Source organism: Petromyzon marinus, chromosome 47 (genome assembly GCF_048934315.1).
Source record: "Petromyzon marinus isolate PM22_M1 ecotype Great Lakes invasive population chromosome 47, UKy_Petmar_22M1.pri1.0, whole genome shotgun sequence".
Lineage (NCBI taxonomy): Eukaryota > Metazoa > Chordata > Hyperoartia > Petromyzontiformes > Petromyzontidae > Petromyzon > Petromyzon marinus.
In genome coordinates, this window is record NC_133713.1 from 12,038,444 (window position 1) to 12,057,150 (window position 18,707).

Sequence of the window (18,707 nt, forward strand, 5' to 3'; positions counted from 1 at the left end):
TGTCAGGGGGTCGGAGCCGCATGCGGTGGCTGCTCAAGGGCTGCTTCGTGACGTGGTGTGCGCGTGACGTGGTGTGCGCGTGACGTGGTGTGCGCGTGACGTGGAGTGCGCGTGACGTGGTGTGCGTGTGTCGTCACTCGCATTGCGGCTCTTAAAAATATTGAATTTTGTACGGAATTCCAAAAAATACGGAATTCCCAAAAAAAATGTCCCTTGTTATTTTGGCTGCCGACCCATGGTCCCTAGGTTTATCATAAACTCTATGGTGCAGCTTACTGTCACAAGGTTCAACACAAAACCAGCAGATCTTGGGTCAAATAAATTCCTGCCACCCCAGCACGCACAGATGCCGCTTCTCGGTCTGTCAGGTGGCAACAGCCGAGTAAGGGATGAGGCTCACAACTCGGGCGAGTGCGAACTGGCTGGTTGACTCGTTAGCCTCGGGTTAGTTTCAGTTTCATTTATTTGGTATAGCCCTGTGAGCCATTCGGCTCTTGAATCGGGTGCAACCGCAACAAACAAAAAACAAAAACATGAACAAGAAAACATCTTAAAGTGACTGTGTGACTGTGCAAACAGAAAAATCCAGGAGAAAAGCAGCAAAATCTTACAGAAAAAGCACCGTACATCAACGCTGTGTGCAAAAATCCCAGTGGGATGCAAGTCAAACAACAACCACAAGGCATCTTAGATTAAAGCCATCAATCTAACTCCGTACTACAACAAAAAAACATGGCCAAACGAAAAAATGTTTTCGAAATCACCAAAATAAAGCCATAAAAACAATGTAACAGTGATCATAGGAACTGTGACCGAAATTTCACAATAAACGGCATAAACAACATGTATCACCAAACTTTGTTGCTATAGCTGGCTGCATGAGTCACTCAACAACAGCAAGAAGCATCAGTCGGAGTATTACAATTTTTCAATGCACCTTTAAACATCAGCACACTAAATCAAAACACAAGATCATAAATTTGCAAAAACTTAGGGTTAGACGTAAGAGGTCGTGTTCGGTGTTGAGTCCCCGGGCTCTGAACACGGGAAGTTCTCCGATCGGCAGAGGAGGGGAGTTTCACGCAGGGAGTGCACCAGGAGCAGCAGCGGAGAAGGAGCAATGGTCAACTGCGGGGGCGATTTGACCGAAGGCCTTCGACAGTGTGTGAAGGGTAGTGGAGCGAGATGAGAGGGGAGATTAATACCTAATAGCGAATAAACACACTCTTATACAGATAAGCGACATGCGACTTTTTTGTGAGCTGATTTTTTTTAACGTTCACGGTGCCGTGATTAATCCCACCTGACCAGCTGCAGATTTCCTTCCAAAAGTCAGGCAAATTTTATTTTTGGGAAGGCAGCCGAGATCGGTGATTATTTTTAAGGGGGGCACGTGGTGGGGCGGGGGGGGGGTCTTCAAACACACGGGAAGATTTATCCCTTAGAAGGCGCGCTCGCCAGCTCTTCGGAGGTGGGGGTGGGTGGGGTGGAAATCCTCGCGCAAAGCGAGACACACGTGAGAAACGCGCGGTTCGTCTCAGCGGGAAAAAGTTTTCCAAACACTGCTGCGCTTGGCAAAAGCCACAGCGATAAAATGGCACAACGCAACGCGCAGCGTCATCATCGCCGTCAGTTTGGAGTCGATTCTCGAGCTCGTGATGCAAGCGTGGAAGCGTTGCGCGTCCGTCACTGGACAGCCCCCCCCCCCCCCCCCCAGTTTCATCATTAACACCAAGCGGCTTGCTTACTCTACGTGGCTCTACTTAGTCGCGTCAACATCAATATTCAATGTAATGTAATAATACTGCTGCATTGTGGTTAAGTCTGGCGAGTATCACGTCTCGAGTTGGGCCGACGGAGCGGACTCAAGCGACTAAACATTGTCACTGACGACTTTTGCTGTGGTTTATTGCTCGAGCAGCCCCGAAGGCAGGCAACCCCCCCGAGACGCCACGCCCCGGTCGGACGCGGCTGACGATGCCGACGACGCCACTAAAGCCCCCGCCCATCACCTCCCGTCCAGCGGCACAGGCGGGAACATTGAGGTGAGCCTTTCTTTCCCTTCCACTTTTTTCCCCAAATGCTCTCCAATTCGTCAAATAATCGAACCAAATGATCGATAGAGTAACAATCACTTATATATAATCGGATATCGCAGCCTGTAGGTAGCCGAAGCGCAAAACCTTGACCAGCGCCGAACTTGCCGGCCGTGCGTTGCCAGCGAGACGAGGGAATCGCGACGCTCGAATGTCCCGTTGCTCTGGGCTCAGAAGACCTTTGGGCCGGTGTTGGAATAAAATGGGAACGTCGCTCAAACGAGCCGTGCCGATTTTACACCGTGAGCTTTTACATCGAGACATCTACTTTGAGGGGAGGGGGGGAGGGTAGAGAAAGAACACACTACACAAATGCAGTTTTGGGATTATTATTTTTTCTGGTGCACATTGGAAACAACTCTGGGCTAGCAGCGACGCGCCACACATTTGACAATGGATCGAACACTGGACCAAACTGATGCCGACTTAATCTCAAAAATCAACGGAGAACGGAACTTCCTCGAATCCGCGTGGCCCACGCCGGCTCTGGTCACCCACCACCTTCGTGAGTGATGGCCGCAAATGAACCACGGCACCTCGCTGATCTCGTCCATTTTCTCCCTACACATTTAGACTCAACACCACGCCTTTAGAGAATGTGGGTGCTGTAAACGCACAGGCGATAAGCCACTTTCGTTGAGCTATCATTTGCGGTCGCTTCTGAAAAAAAAGAGATACATAGCTCAATGGGTCTTGCCTGGTAAAATAAAAAGTTAAACTATTTTAGTTTAAGTTTTACAGAAATGGATTTTTCTGCACTGGCCACCCAACAGCCTCTCATCTGATAAAACAAACAGGTAGCTGTGCCTATCCAAGCACTCTCCGGTAAATAATACAGACAGTCAGCTGTGCCTATCCAAGCACTCTCCGGTAAATAATACAAACAGTCAGCTGTGCCTATCCAAGCACTCTCCGGTAAATAATACAGTCAGCTGTGCCTATCCAAGCACTCTCTGGTAAATAATACAGTCAGTCAGCTGTGCCTATCCAAGCACTCTCCGGTAAATAATACAGTCAGCTGTGCCTATCCAAGCACTCTCTGGTAAATAATACAGTCAGTCAGCTGTGGCTATCCAAGCACTCTCCGGTAAATAAAACAGACAGTCAGCTGTGCCTATCCAAGCACTCTCCGGTAAATAATACAGTCAGTCAGCTGTGCCTATCCAAGCACTCTCCGGTAAATAATACAGTCAGTCAGCTGTGCCTATCCAAGCACTCTCCGGTAAATAATAAAGACAGTCAGCTGTGCCTATCCAAGCACTCTCCGGTAAATAATACAGTCAGCTGTGCCTATCCAAGCACTCTCCGGTAAATAATACAGTCAGTCAGCTGTGTCTATCCAAGCACTCTCCGGTAAATAATACAGTCAGCTGTGCCTATCCAAGCACTCTCCGGTAAATAATACAGACAGTCAGCTGTGCCTATCCAAGCACTCTCCGGTAAATAATACAGTCAGCTGTGCCTATCCAAGCACTCTCCGGTAAATAATACAGTCAGTCAGCTGTGCATATCCAAGCACTCTCTGATAAATAATACAGTCAGCTGTGCCTATCCAAGCACTCTCCGATAAATAATACAGACAGTCAGCTGTGTCTATCCAAGCACTCTCCGGTAAATAATACAGTCAGTCAGCTGTGTCTATCCAAGCCCTCTCTGGTAAATAATACAGTCAGTCAGCTGTGGCTATCCAAGCACTCTCCGGTAAATAAAACAGACAGTCAGCTGTGCCTATCCAAGCACTCTCCGGTAAATAATACAGTCAGTCAGCTGTGCCTATCCAAGCACTCTCCGGTAAATAATACAGTCAGTCAGCTGTGCCTATCCAAGCACTCTCCGGTAAATAATAAAGACAGTCAGCTGTGCCTATCCAAGCACTCTCCGGTAAATAATACAGTCAGCTGTGCCTATCCAAGCACTCTCCGGTAAATAATACAGTCAGTCAGCTGTGTCTATCCAAGCACTCTCCGGTAAATAATACAGTCAGCTGTGCCTATCCAAGCACTCTCCGGTAAATAATACAGACAGTCAGCTGTGCCTATCCAAGCACTCTCCGGTAAATAATACAGTCAGCTGTGCCTATCCAAGCACTCTCCGGTAAATAATACAGTCAGTCAGCTGTGCATATCCAAGCACTCTCTGATAAATAATACAGTCAGCTGTGCCTATCCAAGCACTCTCCGATAAATAATACAGACAGTCAGCTGTGTCTATCCAAGCACTCTCCGGTAAATAATACAGTCAGTCAGCTGTGTCTATCCAAGCCCTCTCTGGTAAATAATACAGTCAGCTGTGTCTATCCAAGCACTCTCTGGTAAATAATACAGTCAGTCAGCTGTGCCTATCCAAGCACTCTCCGGTAAATAATACAGTCAGTCAGCTGTGTCTATCCAAGCACTCTCCAGTAAATAATACAGTCAGTCAGCTGTGTCTATCCAAGCACTCTCTGGTAAATAATACAGTCAGTCAGCTGTGCCTATCCAAGCACTCTCCGGTAAATAATACAGACAGTCAGCTGTGCATATCCAAGCACTCTCCAGTAAATAATACAGTCAGTCAGCTGTGCCTATCCAAGCACTCTCTGGTAAATAATACAGACAGTCAGCTGTGTCTATCCAAGCACTCTCCGCTAAATAATACAGTCAGTCAGCTGTGCCTATCCAAGCACTCTCCGGTAAATAATACAGTCAGTCAGCTGTGCCTATCCAAGCACTCTCCTGTAAATAATACAGCCAGTCAGCTGTGCCTATCCAAGCCCTCTCCGGTAAATAATACAGTCAGTCAGCTGTGCCTATCCAAGCCCTCTCTGGTAAATAATACAGTCAGCTGTGTCTATCCAAGCCCTCTCCGGTAAATAATACAGTCAGCTGTGTCTATCCAAGCACTCTCTGGTAAATAATACAGTCAGCTGTGTCTATCCAAGCACTCTCCGGTAAATAATACAGTCAGTCAGCTGTGCCTATCCAAGCACTCTCTGGTAAATAATACAGTCAGCTGTGTCTATTCAAGCACTCTCTGGTAAATAATACAGTCAGCTGTGTCTATCCAAGCCCTCTCCGTTAAATAATACAGTCAGTCAGCTGTGCCTATCCAAGCCCTCTCCGGTAAATAATGCAGTCAGCTGTGCCTATCCAAGCCCTCTCCGGTAAATAATACAGTCAGCTGTGTCTATCCAAGCACTCTCTGGTAAATAATACAGTCAGCTGTGTCTATCCAAGCACTCTCCGGTAAATAATACAGTCAGTCAGCTGTGCCTATCCAAGCACTCTCTGGTAAATAATACAGTCAGCTGTGTCTATTCAAGCACTCTCTGGTAAATAATACAGTCAGCTGTGTCTATCCAAGCCCTCTCCGTTAAATAATACAGTCAGTCAGCTGTGCCTATCCAAGCCCTCTCCGGTAAATAATGCAGTCAGCTGTGCCTATCCAAGCACTCTCTGGTAAATAATACAGTCAGCTGTGCCTATCCAAGCACTCTCTGGTAAATAATACAGTCAGTCAGCTGTGGCTATCCAAGCCCTCTCTGGTAAATAATACAGTCAGCTGTGTCTATCCAAGCACTCTCCGGTAAATGATACAGTCAGTCGTGCCTATCCAAGCCCTCTCCGGTAAATAATACAGTCAGCTGTGCCTATCCAAGCACTCTCTGGTAAATAATACAGTCAGCTGTGTCTATCCAAGCACTCTCCGGTAAATAATACAGTCAGTCGTGCCTATCCAAGCCCTCTCCGGTAAATAATACAGTCAGTCAGCTGTGTCTGTCCAAGCCCTCTCCGGGCTCACACGCTGCTCAGCTTTCGAGATCGTGGCGCATTCCGGGTGGATTGGCATCGGGCTCTCCGGTGAATAAAGGCGGATAGTAAGATGACTGTCAGCACTTGCAGGTGAATCCTGTTATCCGCATTGAAACGTGGATGAAGGCAAGAATGTATTCGCCGATAATGGAATCGATTGGGGGTGTGAGTGGTGCTCGTAAGATCTGTGACAAGGAGGCGTTCCACTGCATACACAATTAACCCCACGTGGTATAGTCTCAACCTACACGCAGATAGCATTTGGTAGATGTTGGGGGAAGTGCTGTAAACGGGCGCATTTCAGGGGGTGGATGGCCAGATCCTCGCCCTGGCCGCCTGCTGATAGTTACGCACCGCACCAAATTACTAATTTAAAGCTAAGTCGATCTAGGGGAGGCCCAGCACCGGCTCAGATATTCGTCACCACAATGCAGACTGCGAGCTGGAACCGAACTCGGGCCGCCAGGTTCTTAGTGCGAGCGCTACAACGACGACAACCTCCACTCCCCACAATCACCCACGTGCACTCGCGCCCCAGTCGTCGTCCAACAATCGAGGGGATGAGCCACGACAACATTCTTCACGTCCCCGTTTTTTATTAAAGCGTCGACGTAACCTACCCCCCCCCCCCCCCCATTTCTGGATATTTTTCTCCAAAGCAGCGCCTTATATAGAGAGGCCACACGACCGTCTGCTGGGGAGTAGAAACCTCTGGAATGAGAAAAATTCCTGTGCCGGGTCTCATCGTGCCCAGCACTTGCCTGCGTTTTTTTCACTCTTTTCCGTCTTCTCTCTCTCTCTGGCACGAGTAATTTAGTGGAGATGGGGGGGGGATTTGTTTTCTGGGGTCTGCGCAGTCAAGAGCCTCGGCATTCACGCTGGGCCTGCAGTTGAATGTCCACATTTGGGGAGCTTGCACTACACGCCACGAGATCTATATTTGTTCACAAACTGTTCACGGTCCCTGTTTATGGAAAAAAAAACCCCGCTGCGGAGTTTTTGCTGTTGTTGTTTTTGTTGTCCGGGCCGTAGAAATGTTCCAGCTGACCGCATCAAATATTCCACAAGGGGCTTTTCAAACCCTAAATGCAACTTTCCTCGCCTCTCGTATAAAAAATAAAATCGATGCTCGCCGTTTAGTTGTGAGGCTGAAGAGGTTTCTCAAAACATGGCGCGAAACGTTGGACGTCGCGTCGAACAACAACAACAACGTGCGGCACAACCCAAAAAGGCAAGGGCAGAGGGACACGGCACAGCCCAGCGCAGCAGCAGCAGTTGCTGGCCTGGGCTGTGCCCTGTCGCTCCGCTCACATCGGCGAGGTGTCGTGACGGGCCTCGTCTTCGTCTTCTTCAGGGGGTGCTTTCAAGGCTCCGCCCTGTAGACAGCGGTCTCCACATGGCGAAGGGCCCTTGCCCGCAACATGGACCACACACACGTGTCCCAGTATCTTCTTCATAAGCCACCATCACCACGTGCAGCAATCTCTGCTTCTCTCGCTTGATGCCAGCAGGCGGCCCTGATCCGGCAGGGCTGTGGAGGCGCGACGCTCGGGGTGGGTGCGTGGGGGTGGGGGGCTGGCGAGAGACGGAGTGGGGGGGTGTAAGGCTCCCTAGGGAGGCACGAACTGTTGACAACTCATCAACCATTCGGGGATTGTTGTTTTGCACTCCCCCAAACGACCCCCACAAAGTGTTCTCAGTTTGTTTTTGGTACTTTGGGGCGCCATTGTTGTACAAGCAAGTGCCGTTTGGAACTCGTGCATGCAGGACCAGTGGAAGTAGATATGACAGAGTTGCTTCGGAGAAAGCCCTTCAGGTGAGCGTTTCGATTCACACGCTTGAAAGGCACATTTCCCACATGCCCTGATATGGATGAATGTTTGTTGCATAACGAGTCAACCTGACATATTTAAAATCTCAGAGCTGGAATTTAACCAACTTAGGTGAAAAAACAAGTGTAACTTATTAGTTATTTTGTCCACTCATTGTTGACTTAGCCTGAACCATCAGCTTGCTACACTTGAGAACGCATTTGAACCGTGCCTGGGACTGGAGGCTGACACCTGGATTTGAACCCAGAAACTCAGCGCTCCACCTGGCCACCTCTATCCGTTATAAACCTCAGGTTCTGGTAGAGATATATGCTGAAAGCACAGAGCGAAGAATCTCCCAGGCCACAGTGCAGGTTTGTGAAGCCGACGAGCGGAGTGGCGTGGGGACATTCCACCTTGCATCGGAACGATTTTGAAGTGAGGCGGTTGGGCCCATAGCTATGTGGGCCCAGAAGCAGTCGAAAGGGGGGGGGGCAACTACCCCCCACCCCCTCCGCTTCCTGCGAACGCTGCCACCAAACACTCCTGGAGTATTCGATTATTTCATGGAGCATCATGATCATCATCATGAGCCATGATCAATCCACCGCTGGATGAAGGAATCCCCAAGCCGTCGCTCCCCCCCCCCTTGTGTGCCCACTCCGCCTCTCGTGACCACCACCGGACGGCACCCCGCCTCGTGACGTGGCCCTGCACAAGACAACTTTTTGTTCCAGTCAAGGCTGATGTCTCTAACTTAGCTACGAGCTTTCGTCGGCGCGTTCCTCTGATTGTCGTCTCTCCGTCTAATCCCAAGCATCCATCTCGCCGTGCTTCTTTGAGCACTTTAAATAAATAAATATAGCTTTCAAATGTTTAGGTGTTCACATTCCTAATCCGTGACACAGCAGGCAGTAGACACCTTTCCTTGAGGCGACATCAGCATCGTCGTCAGTAGCAGCGGTCGTGATCAATCCACTGCTGGATGCTCACCGAGAAGCGACGCCTACAGGGTGGTCCAGATGTCTCGTGACCCCCATTTCATCCTCTGGCTTGACCTCCTGAACGTGACATCGCTGTTGTTACTTTGTACCAGGCATAGGAAAGAATAATTCTCTAAAACTCAGTATATATGTTTTAAAGTAACGTTTATTTAAAACAAAACTTAATATGCAAAGTAAAACAATGTTAGGGGTCAATAACTATAATTGGGGGGGGGTCACAAGACATCTGGACCACCCCCGTGGTGTGTACGACAACCCGGGACTCGGCTCGGCGTGCCAGGAAGCGAGGAGGCATCCAGCCGCGTAATGGGCAACAGCCAGGAACTCTTCACTTGCGGATTCATTCTGAGTTTCTTTATTCATTTGCGGATTCATTCTGAGTTTCTTCACTTGCAGATTCATTCTGAGTTTATTTATTCACTTGCGGATTCATTCTGAGTTTCTTTATTCACTTGCGGATTCATTCTGAGTTTCTTCACTTGCAGATTCATTCTGAGTTTATTTATCCACTTGCTTATTCATTCTGAGTTTCTTTCTTCACTTGCGGATTCATTCTGAGTTTCTTTCTTCACTTGCAGATTAATTCTGAGTTTATTTATTCACTTGCTTATTAATTCTGAGTTTATTTATTCACTTGCGGATTCATTCTGAGTTTCTTTCTTCACTTGCGGATTCATTCTGAGTTTATTTCTTCACTTGCAGATTCATTCTGAGTTTATTTATTCACTTGCTTATTCATTCTGAGTTTCTTTCTTCACTTGCAGATTCATTCTGAGTTTATTTATTCACTTGCAGATTCATTCTGAGTTTATTTCTTCACTTGCTTATTCATTCTGAGTTTATTTATTCACTTGCTTATTCATTCTGAGTTTCTTTATTCATTTGCGGATTCATTCTGAGTTTCTTCACTTGCAGATTCATTCTGAGTTTATTTATTCACTTGCTTATTCATTCTGAGTTTCTTTCTTCACTTGCGGATTCATTCTGAGTTTATTTATTCACTTGCGGATTCATTCTGAGTTTATTTCTTCACTTGCGGATTCATTCTGAGTTTATTTCTTCACTTGCTTATTCATTCTGAGTTTCTTTCTTCACTTGCGGATTCATTCTGAGTTTCTTTCTTTACTTGCGTATTCATTCTGAGTTTATTTATTCACTTGTGGATTCATTCTGAGTTTATTTCTTCACTTGATTAATCATTCTGAGTTTCTTTCGTTTTGGAGAGAAAGCTGCGAGTTGGGAATTTCCGGATTCCTTGTTGGGAGAGATGAAGCCGGATAAAGAAATTAAAAAACCCAGCAACCTCTCTCTGGGAGCTGAAATGGCCGACGGTCGTCGAGAATCGGAGTTCTCCGGGTCACAAGGCGGTCAGGAAACAAGAAAAAAAACCTAAAAGGCACCCAATAAACATGGGCCGGGGTGTCAGTAAAGTTGTACAAATCTGTCCACCGCGTACACGTGCACAGCTAGGCGGGATGCACAATGCACCACTGACTCTTGCTTAACATTACAAAAAAGCGAGAGCGTCTTATCAGCCTGAGATGATGGTCAAGGCTCAACTTTAGAGGCATCTGTTGACCCTACTGGAGTCAGTGAAGTCAACACCACTTGGTACAGCCGGGGGGGCGGGGGGGGGGTTAATTGTGTTCGCCTTAGGGGCCGTCCATAAATGACGTCACGCGATTTTGGACGATTTTTGACCCCCCCCCCCATCGTCACACGGCGTCACAAAAGTCAGACCCCCCCCCCTCAAATATAACGTCACAAAGCTCTGCCCCCCCAATAAAAAATAAAACATGCTTCAAATCGCTTTAAACTATTGTCATTGTAGTGCGTATTTAATGTGCCGATGCACTCTGATGTTGTAGGAGAAAATATTTATTAAAAAGTCTATTTAGTGAAGTAGAACGTGTTGTCTATACTTTTTTAAAGTTGCGCATTTTGATGTGACGTCACATTTCTCACCCCGCCCCCTCGTCACACATCGTCACAAATGTTTGACCCCCCCCCCCCAGGTGCATGACGTCATTTATGGACGGCCCCTTAATAGTGTACAACTTTATACGATTCCTGACATAGAAATGTGGAATTTATGCCACTCTCTGAACCGACAGAGATGTGAGAACAATAATGGAGACTCTCTTGATTTGAAGGAAGAGCCAATCCAGTGTCATGCCTTGTAGTTAATTCCCAAACTAATAAACTACACTATGTTTTTACCAGGAAAGGCCCACTGAACTGTATTTTTCTGTTTCAGACGCGACTTGGCCAGAGATAATAGCTCAACGAAGTGGCTTATAACGTGGAAATGTATAACGGCCAAACACTCTAAACGCGTGTTTCTAAATGTGGAGGGAAAAACCGGAGGACCCGGAGAAAAGTCCACACGACCAGGGCGAGAACACGCAAACTATACAGGCGTCAGGGTCGGGATTGACCCCACGACCTCCTGCACACCAGGCGAGGTAATTAACATCTACTAGCCACCGAGGCGCACAATGACCGAGTGATCAACATACCGTGTGCTATGACCATCATTCCAATTGCAGCACATATTGGAAGCTAAACAATGTTTTAGCACTTGCCTGGGGACACCAGATGTTGGATGGCTTGCCTTCGTGGTGGCCAGAAGATGACAGTACGGCAGTGGATTCTTAAATAAATCTGTGCAGACCTTTAAGTGTGTCTCCCTTTGTGTGTGTGAACCTTCTGGGTAATCTGATGTCCAGTATCCCAACACAAGCACCTCCGATTAGCACGGTTGGTTACGTAGGGTGCGAACTAAATTCAACATACATGCGAAACATTCAACAATGGAATTGATATCCCAGTGCAAACCTTCCTGGGTACATTTATTAATCGGCCCTTCTGGCAAACCACTGCAGCACGAAAATCCAAAAGTATCGAACGGTCAGCAACAAACAGCACTATCAACATTATAACTACGTAATATATGTGTAAATCAAGTATCTTTAATGAAGCAAAGTTATTTATGATACGAGCTTGGGGAAAAGAGATGATGATGATGATGATGGCAGGGAATTCTCAAATGGAAGCCGTGCGAGGAGAGTGAGTGTCTGAGTGTTATTATTGCGACCCGCGGCGTGGTGAGTAATCACAGTGTGGATGAGACGAAGCAGTCGATTTTCTAGGCCAAGTTCTCAACGTGAGTATTATTTTGTTGATGTTGAATGTCGTTATACAATGTTACCCCTTAGAACCGTTGTGCCAGGGTCGTGTTCTCTGAGCGCACAGAAGTTTAACAGAATGCGCTCCGGTAAATCTTTGTGCCGAGTGTCTTTGTCACTTAAAAAAAGCCAGGAAATAGCCACAGCTGTTATCAAGGCCATGGCACAAGTCCAGACTTTGCATTGGCAGTGCGGGGGGAGGAGAAAGAGTTCAGAAAGGAACACAAAGGGCCTCCCTCTTAACCCCCAAGGAGGTGCTGGGGCGAGTGCTGTTAGCGAGCACCTATTGCTGAATGAGTTTCAGGCCGAGAAAGGAGCGTGGGGGGTTGTGGTGGACGGGCGAGGGGGGCCTCCACCCCATTGTGTGGTCTGCTCGCTTCTCAAGGAGGAGCTGGGTAGCTTCGGTGGGCTTTGGTCAAATTAAATATAATTGGATTCCTTTTTGTGATTTGCCTACCTTTCCTATATTTTGCACTCAAATCGTGTTTTTTGTATAGTTTGTTGTTGTAGTATTCTTCACCCGCCACCACTGAACATCCGTAAAAAAGAGCTTTATAGTTCATCGGATTCCTCCAGTATAAATAACGATTCAGATAGGCACGCATCTCACTCACCCCGTTGTGTTAGAATTCGTGCTAACCATGATCAGTCCACTGCTGGTGTAAGGCCTCCCCGAGCCGAAAAACCATCTCATTGACCTCCAGTGTAATAATGATCAAGAAACCCTGTGGTGTTTGAGTGGCTGAGAAGCGACAGATTGACTCCAGACAGTCGTGCGCCAGCCCCGAGCTATGCCCCCCAAACAGGACCCGCGGACCCGAGGGGCTGCGGCGCGAGCAGAGGAGCCGGGGAGCGGCAGCCCTCTCCCCACGAGCGAGGAGTTGGATAGCGGCGGCTCTCATACGAGCGAGGAGCCTGCAGCCCTCCCGAGATCAACCCTCCCTCGGAGGGGGAGCCGGGAGCTCGCGCCCCCCACAACCTTCCGTTTAGCCCTAACAGACTGCTGTGGCGAGTTGGCAGCACCTTTGAAGGCCGCCACGGGCGCATGGCACGCGAGGAAGGGGTGGGTGGCCAGCATTATGTCCTCGCGTCTTTTGTGTCCCTCGTGGCGATGTTTAAATATCGCACCAGGTCACTCATTTGAGGCTGAGACCGCCCGAGAGGAGGCCCAGGAACGGTTCTGACATTCGTCACTGGTGTTGGTGGCCGTGAGCTGGAATCGAACTCGGGTCGCTGCACTCCCGCTCCTCACCCGTCTAGTTTTACACGTATTAGTAGCAGGCTTTCGCGACCAATGTTATCCATAATAGAGGTGTTTGGATTAGCGTTAATATATAAATGTGTCGTTAAACCCGCCACCACCCGACACAGCCAATTAGTCAGGTTTTTGTCACGGAAACAAAACGTGCCAATTAGTTACTAGTACAGCACACCCGTGTGTTGGAGAGTAAACCCACAACATTTACAATTCGAGTACGACGTTTCACCAGGAATTACAACCAGCCTCATCAGGCGACAGCCATAATTCTACGTGACAAACCTTACTAAGTGGCTGTGTCGGGTGGTGGCGGGTTTAACGACACATTTCTATATTTACGCGATCTAACCCGAAAAAAAACATCTTTTGAGTGACCCATCTCGCTCTTGCACAGTAGCTGATTGCATTGCTCTGTTTACAAAGTTGGGAGTGGAGGGGGGGCCCATCCTTTTGGCCGTCATTATTGTCGACGATTGCCCCCCGCCCCCCCCCCCCCCCAAGGCGTCTGGCCATGATGTGTCTCGCCAATCTCTGTTGTATTTCATAACACTCAGGACTGTACGATGTCCCCAGCTCGAGCTTCTTCCGCAATGCAAATTGTTCACTCGTTTCTGTGGGGTTTTTTTTAGTGTAATTCCCAAGCGTGCACCTCGACCAGTCCCCGGACTGGTCATAGAGTTGCAGTCCATCGGTGGGGCCGGTGGGGCCGGTCCATTCCGAGGGCGGAGGGGGGGGGCAGGTCCGTATGGAGAACATTGCAAATGTGATCAGAGTAAAAAATATGCAGAGTTTTTTTTTATTCAAATATGTTGTTTTCTCTACTTTGTATGCTTCGGTGCTTATTTACAATCTCAGTTTGGCATTAAGTCACGTATTCGGCAGCCATAAAAGTGTATTCTTCACCCCTCCATTATGTGTCTTTTGGACCAGCCCAGATGGGGCCGATGAGATCGCACGGCAATTTGGGCCGCTGTGTTTACAACAGTCCGGGCCGATCTCAGCTCCCAGAGCCGCCACTCACCTCCACCTTGCATCTTTGCGAACGTTTAAAACTTTTTTTTCCCAATAACTTATTTTTGTACAATTACTGTTATTCTTATCATGTTTGCACTTGTTTACCCAGGGAAGTCAGGAGTGATTATTGTGTTTAGTTTGTTGTCCTTAACCCGCACCTCCGATGAGCACGGCTGGTTGCGTACGGTGCGAAAGAAGTTCAACGTACATACAGTGCATGCTTGCTCTGTATGACAACAAATTGAGTAACCAGCAGGACATATTTCAAATTTTCCAAAAAATAATTTGGACAATGACGCCGGAATTGTTTTTCTCTGTTACATTTGTATTGATTCAATAATTATTTGTTTGACATTATTGCGATGTTGTGGAACGGACAACTAAAGCATTTATCTGCACCCGCTATAACATCACCTTCACTGTGCACGAGACCAATGCACTTTGATCAATGGCCGACTCTTGCGAATGAAGTGAGGGCATCTTTAAAGTCCGGCTTGAGTGAAGCAGACGGCGTACTGTTAGTAGTATTGCCGTTAATACCACGCCGCAGTATTAACCAGGGTTGCCGCTGGCATCGAACCGCGGATATCTGCAATAAGCGACGAACGCTGCACCGCTGAGCAACGTCACCGCGAATGTCCATATATATGCCTTGGCAGGTAATCTACACTGGTTGAATAGGAATAGTGGCTTAGGGGCCGTCCATAAATTACTTCACGCACCTGGGGGGGGGGGGGGGGTCAGACATTTGTGACGATGTGTGACGAGGGGGGGGGGGTTTGAGAAATGTGACGTCACATAAAACTGCGCAACTTTAAATAAATATAGACAACACGTTCCACTTAATTAAATATAATTTTTTATAAATATTTTCTCCTACAACATCAGCACTACAATGACAATAGTTTAAAACGATTTGAATTTTTTTTTGGGGGGGGGGGTGCAGAGCTTTGTGACGTCAAATTTGAGGGGGGTCTGACTTTTTGTGACACCGTGTGACGAGGGGGGGGGGTCCAAAATCGCGTGACGTCATTTATGGACGGCCCCATAGACCTGGAATTGAGCATAGCACCTGCACTGCATTGGTGAAACTCCATCGCATGCGATGGAGACCGCATTCTGCGAGATTTTGGTCGTGCGGGCTGGTCCAATGTGTTGCCATCAGATTCAGGTGTTTTTGTTGAGTGGGCCACCACTTTGCGTGGTGTCTATTCACGTGCAGGTGCGGGGTCGATTCGCGCCGCACGGTCGTGAGAGGTGGCGGCAGCGGCGGCTCGGGAAGGCCTTCATCCAGCAGCGGATTGAACATGTTTTACGATCATGGTGGCGATGAAATAAACGGACGGAAAATTACACCTCCGACCCATATTTGTCTCTTCACATTAAATAATTTAAATAAAAAAAACAAAGCTGTGTTTAAGACATCCCATCAGCCACGCGGCCTTGCCAGAGTGCATTTTTGTTTCCGGCGGCATTGGCTGAGCACAGGCCACTCTGTGGACCAGTTTCGGCATTCAGTGTCTCATCAGCAGAGTCACGCTTCCTGAAACCAACGCTGGCGCGCTGCCAGACGGCGATAGGCAAGGAGCCTCTCTGCCAGACGTGGCTCCAAGTTGGACGCGAACCTCTAAGCCCGGCGTCCTTCATCGCAAGGCCCGCGGGCCACTGGCCGCCCCTGGTGGCCTTTAGTGCAGCCCCTGACGATACACCACACGTGACAACACCCCCCCCCCCATCACCGTGCTGCTGTCAAACACCCAATGGTTTCAAATGTGCGGCGGCCCTCACACTGATGATGTCTTGTCGGCGAAAGTGACCCTCGCCTCTCTGAAGATTAGTGAAGAACACCGCTCTCGAGTAAAATACACAACACGAATGAGCGAAGCGTAGAGTATATTGATGACAGTACTGTCGTCATTCTACACGCCCGCCCGCCCTGGCAGCCCCCTGAAACCACGAGGCGGGGGGGGGGGGTCCAGACAGAACCTCAAAGAAGCTGCGAGAGAGAAGCAGGGGGTGGTGCATCTTTGTGTCCAGCGCCGCGTGGCCGCGTTGAGACGCATCTGTCCAGCTCAGTCAGCGCCGTGCCCAGCCCGGGCTGCGGGGTTGGCAGCCTCCTCAGAGAGCATCGCGCGATCGCTCAGCGCCAGGTCGGTTGTCAAATCTGTGCTGGAACGGGGGGGGGGGGGGTGTGAGCAACCTGTGGCTGCCGAGCCGAGTGTGTCTCTGTAGGGACTGCTTCGTGACCTTCATCTATTAAGGACCAGCACCGGCTCGTATGTTACACACGCATTGCTGCTCTTGAAATATTGAGAATTTTGTTTTACCGAATTGGGAAAAAGAAAATGGTCTCTTCGTCTTCATTTGGTTTCCGACCGCTGCACTGGAATGAAGTTCACCAACAGAATGACCGGTAGCAGGCCTCGGGTACGGCAACTCTCGTGCTGCCTGCTGTGGATTCATAGACACAAGCACAAGGGTGAGCCGGGCGCGCGGGTCGGTCATGAAATGTGTAACGAAAAATAGGGTCCAATAATTAACTATTAAAAAAAACTTCACCCTATTTGAATTGGCAAATATCAATAAAATACCAACTGTCGTGGTCTCCCGTGCTCAAGGGGGTTAGAGGGGCTATCGCCCCCCCTCAAAGGGGTAGGGGGGCTATCGCCCCCCCTCAAGGGGGTAGGGGGGCTATCGCCCCCACCGCCGCAGCACTCTCCCCAACCCGCCACTTGCTGCCACATGCCAACCACATACCAACCACATACCAACCACATGCCAACCAACTCCCCCCGACTGTTCGACGTTAGGCCCCGACAGGTGGCAACCCGAGCCCCGCGGAGGTGTCGCGTCGCGTTGAGCAGCGGCGGACAACTGGGGCCAGGGCAGCGTCGCCGCCTAACTTGAAAAGAGAGAGGGCGAGAGATCGAGAGATAGAGAGAAATATGGAGAGAGATAGAGAGAGATAGAGAGAGATAGAGAAAGATAGAGAGAGAGAGATCGAGAGATCGAGAGATAGAGAGAAAGATGGAGAGAGATAGAGAGATATAGAGAAAGATAGAGAGAGAGATAGAGAAAGATAGAGAGAGAGAGATCGAGAGACTTTTTGACTTTTAAACAACTTTTATTGCCGCCAGCAGCAACAACACTGGAGGCGATTCCGATATGAAACACACAAAGTCACCAGCAACACAAATACACACAAAGTCACCAGCAACACAAATAATAAACGCTATAAATCCACGCGCTGTGGTGCTAAATGCACCGCGCACAGCACGAAATAAAAGCCACGTGGTGGTGGTGGTCATCGCGCACGGCACGGTGAGGAGCGAGCGCTTCAGAAGGTGAACACGTGGGGTGCCGTCCACGCTGGTATAGAGGGCTTGTCCGGCTCCCCAGCGTTCGAAGAAGACGCGCTGCACATCACCGACATGTGTGTGGTATGCGTGCTCCAGCCAGAGCCGTGCCTTAAGCAGGCCTCTGAACACTGGAAGCAGCACAGAGCAGTCGTCAGTGTCACCTTCCAGCATCTTTTTTCTCATATTCTTAGTTTTTTCGGTAAAGTCACGTTGAAGAGAAACAACAAAATAATAAAATATATATAAAACAATAAAACATTCTCACGACGTTTCGACCATAACTCAAACGGTCATCTACAGGTGTGTTGACCGTTTGAGTTATGGTCGAAACGTCGTGAGAATTTTTATTGTTTTATATATATTTTATTATTTTGTTGTTTCTCTTCAACGTGACTTTACCGAAAAAACTAAGAATATGAATTACTGCAGTCACGAAAGCTTTAAATCAAAATCTTTTTTCTCGTTCTGTACACCGCCAACTTCGCCTGAGCACAGGCGAAGTTGGCGAGGTCATTGCGCTTGTTAGCCAGGTAAGGCACCACCCCATATACGAAGCTGCTGTTGTAGAAGGGCACCCCCAGTTTCCTGAAGATATCCCCCACAAGGCTTGAGCCGCTGGCAGCGTAAGTACCGGTGAGGCAGATCCTCCCTGGCACCGCAGGAAATGCACAAGTCTGTTACCCCTGGCGAGATTCGGCTGAGCCACACGGCCGATGGTAACGTGCAGTGTGCCAATCTCCACTGGAGGTCACCGCACCGTTTGGCTATGGGAGACTGGAGAGAGATCGAGAGATAGAGAGACAGACAGAGAGAGAAACAGAGAGAGATAGAGAGAAACAGACAGAGAGAGAAACAGAGAGAGAGACAGAGAGATAGAGAGAGACAGAGAGAGAGAGAGGGATAGAGAGAGACAGACAGAGAGAGGGATAGAGAGAGACAGACAGAGAGAGGGATAGAGAGAGACAGACAGAGAGAGAAACAGAGAGAGAGAGATAGAGAGACAGAGAGATAGAGAAAGAGAGATAGAGAGACAGAGATACAGAGAGAGACAGAGAGATAGAGAGACAGAGAGAGAAACAGAGAGGGATAGAGAGAGACAGAGAGAGAAACAGAGAGAGAGACAGAGAGATAGAGAGAAACAGAGATAGAGAGAGATAGAGACAGAGAGATAGAGAGAGGGACAGAG

At 48.6% G+C, this 18,707-nt stretch overlaps 1 long non-coding RNA gene across 1 annotated transcript; it reads left to right on the forward strand.

Moving 5' to 3' along the window:
* The first annotated feature begins 1,494 nt into the window (after positions 1 to 1,494).
* On the forward strand, positions 1,495 to 15,528 carry LOC142931057 (uncharacterized). Its single transcript, XR_012947064.1, has 3 exons — positions 1,495 to 2,045; positions 10,960 to 11,167; positions 15,385 to 15,528. It is a non-coding gene; the product is annotated as an uncharacterized LOC142931057 (long non-coding RNA).
* The last annotated feature ends 3,179 nt before the right edge of the window (positions 15,529 to 18,707 follow it).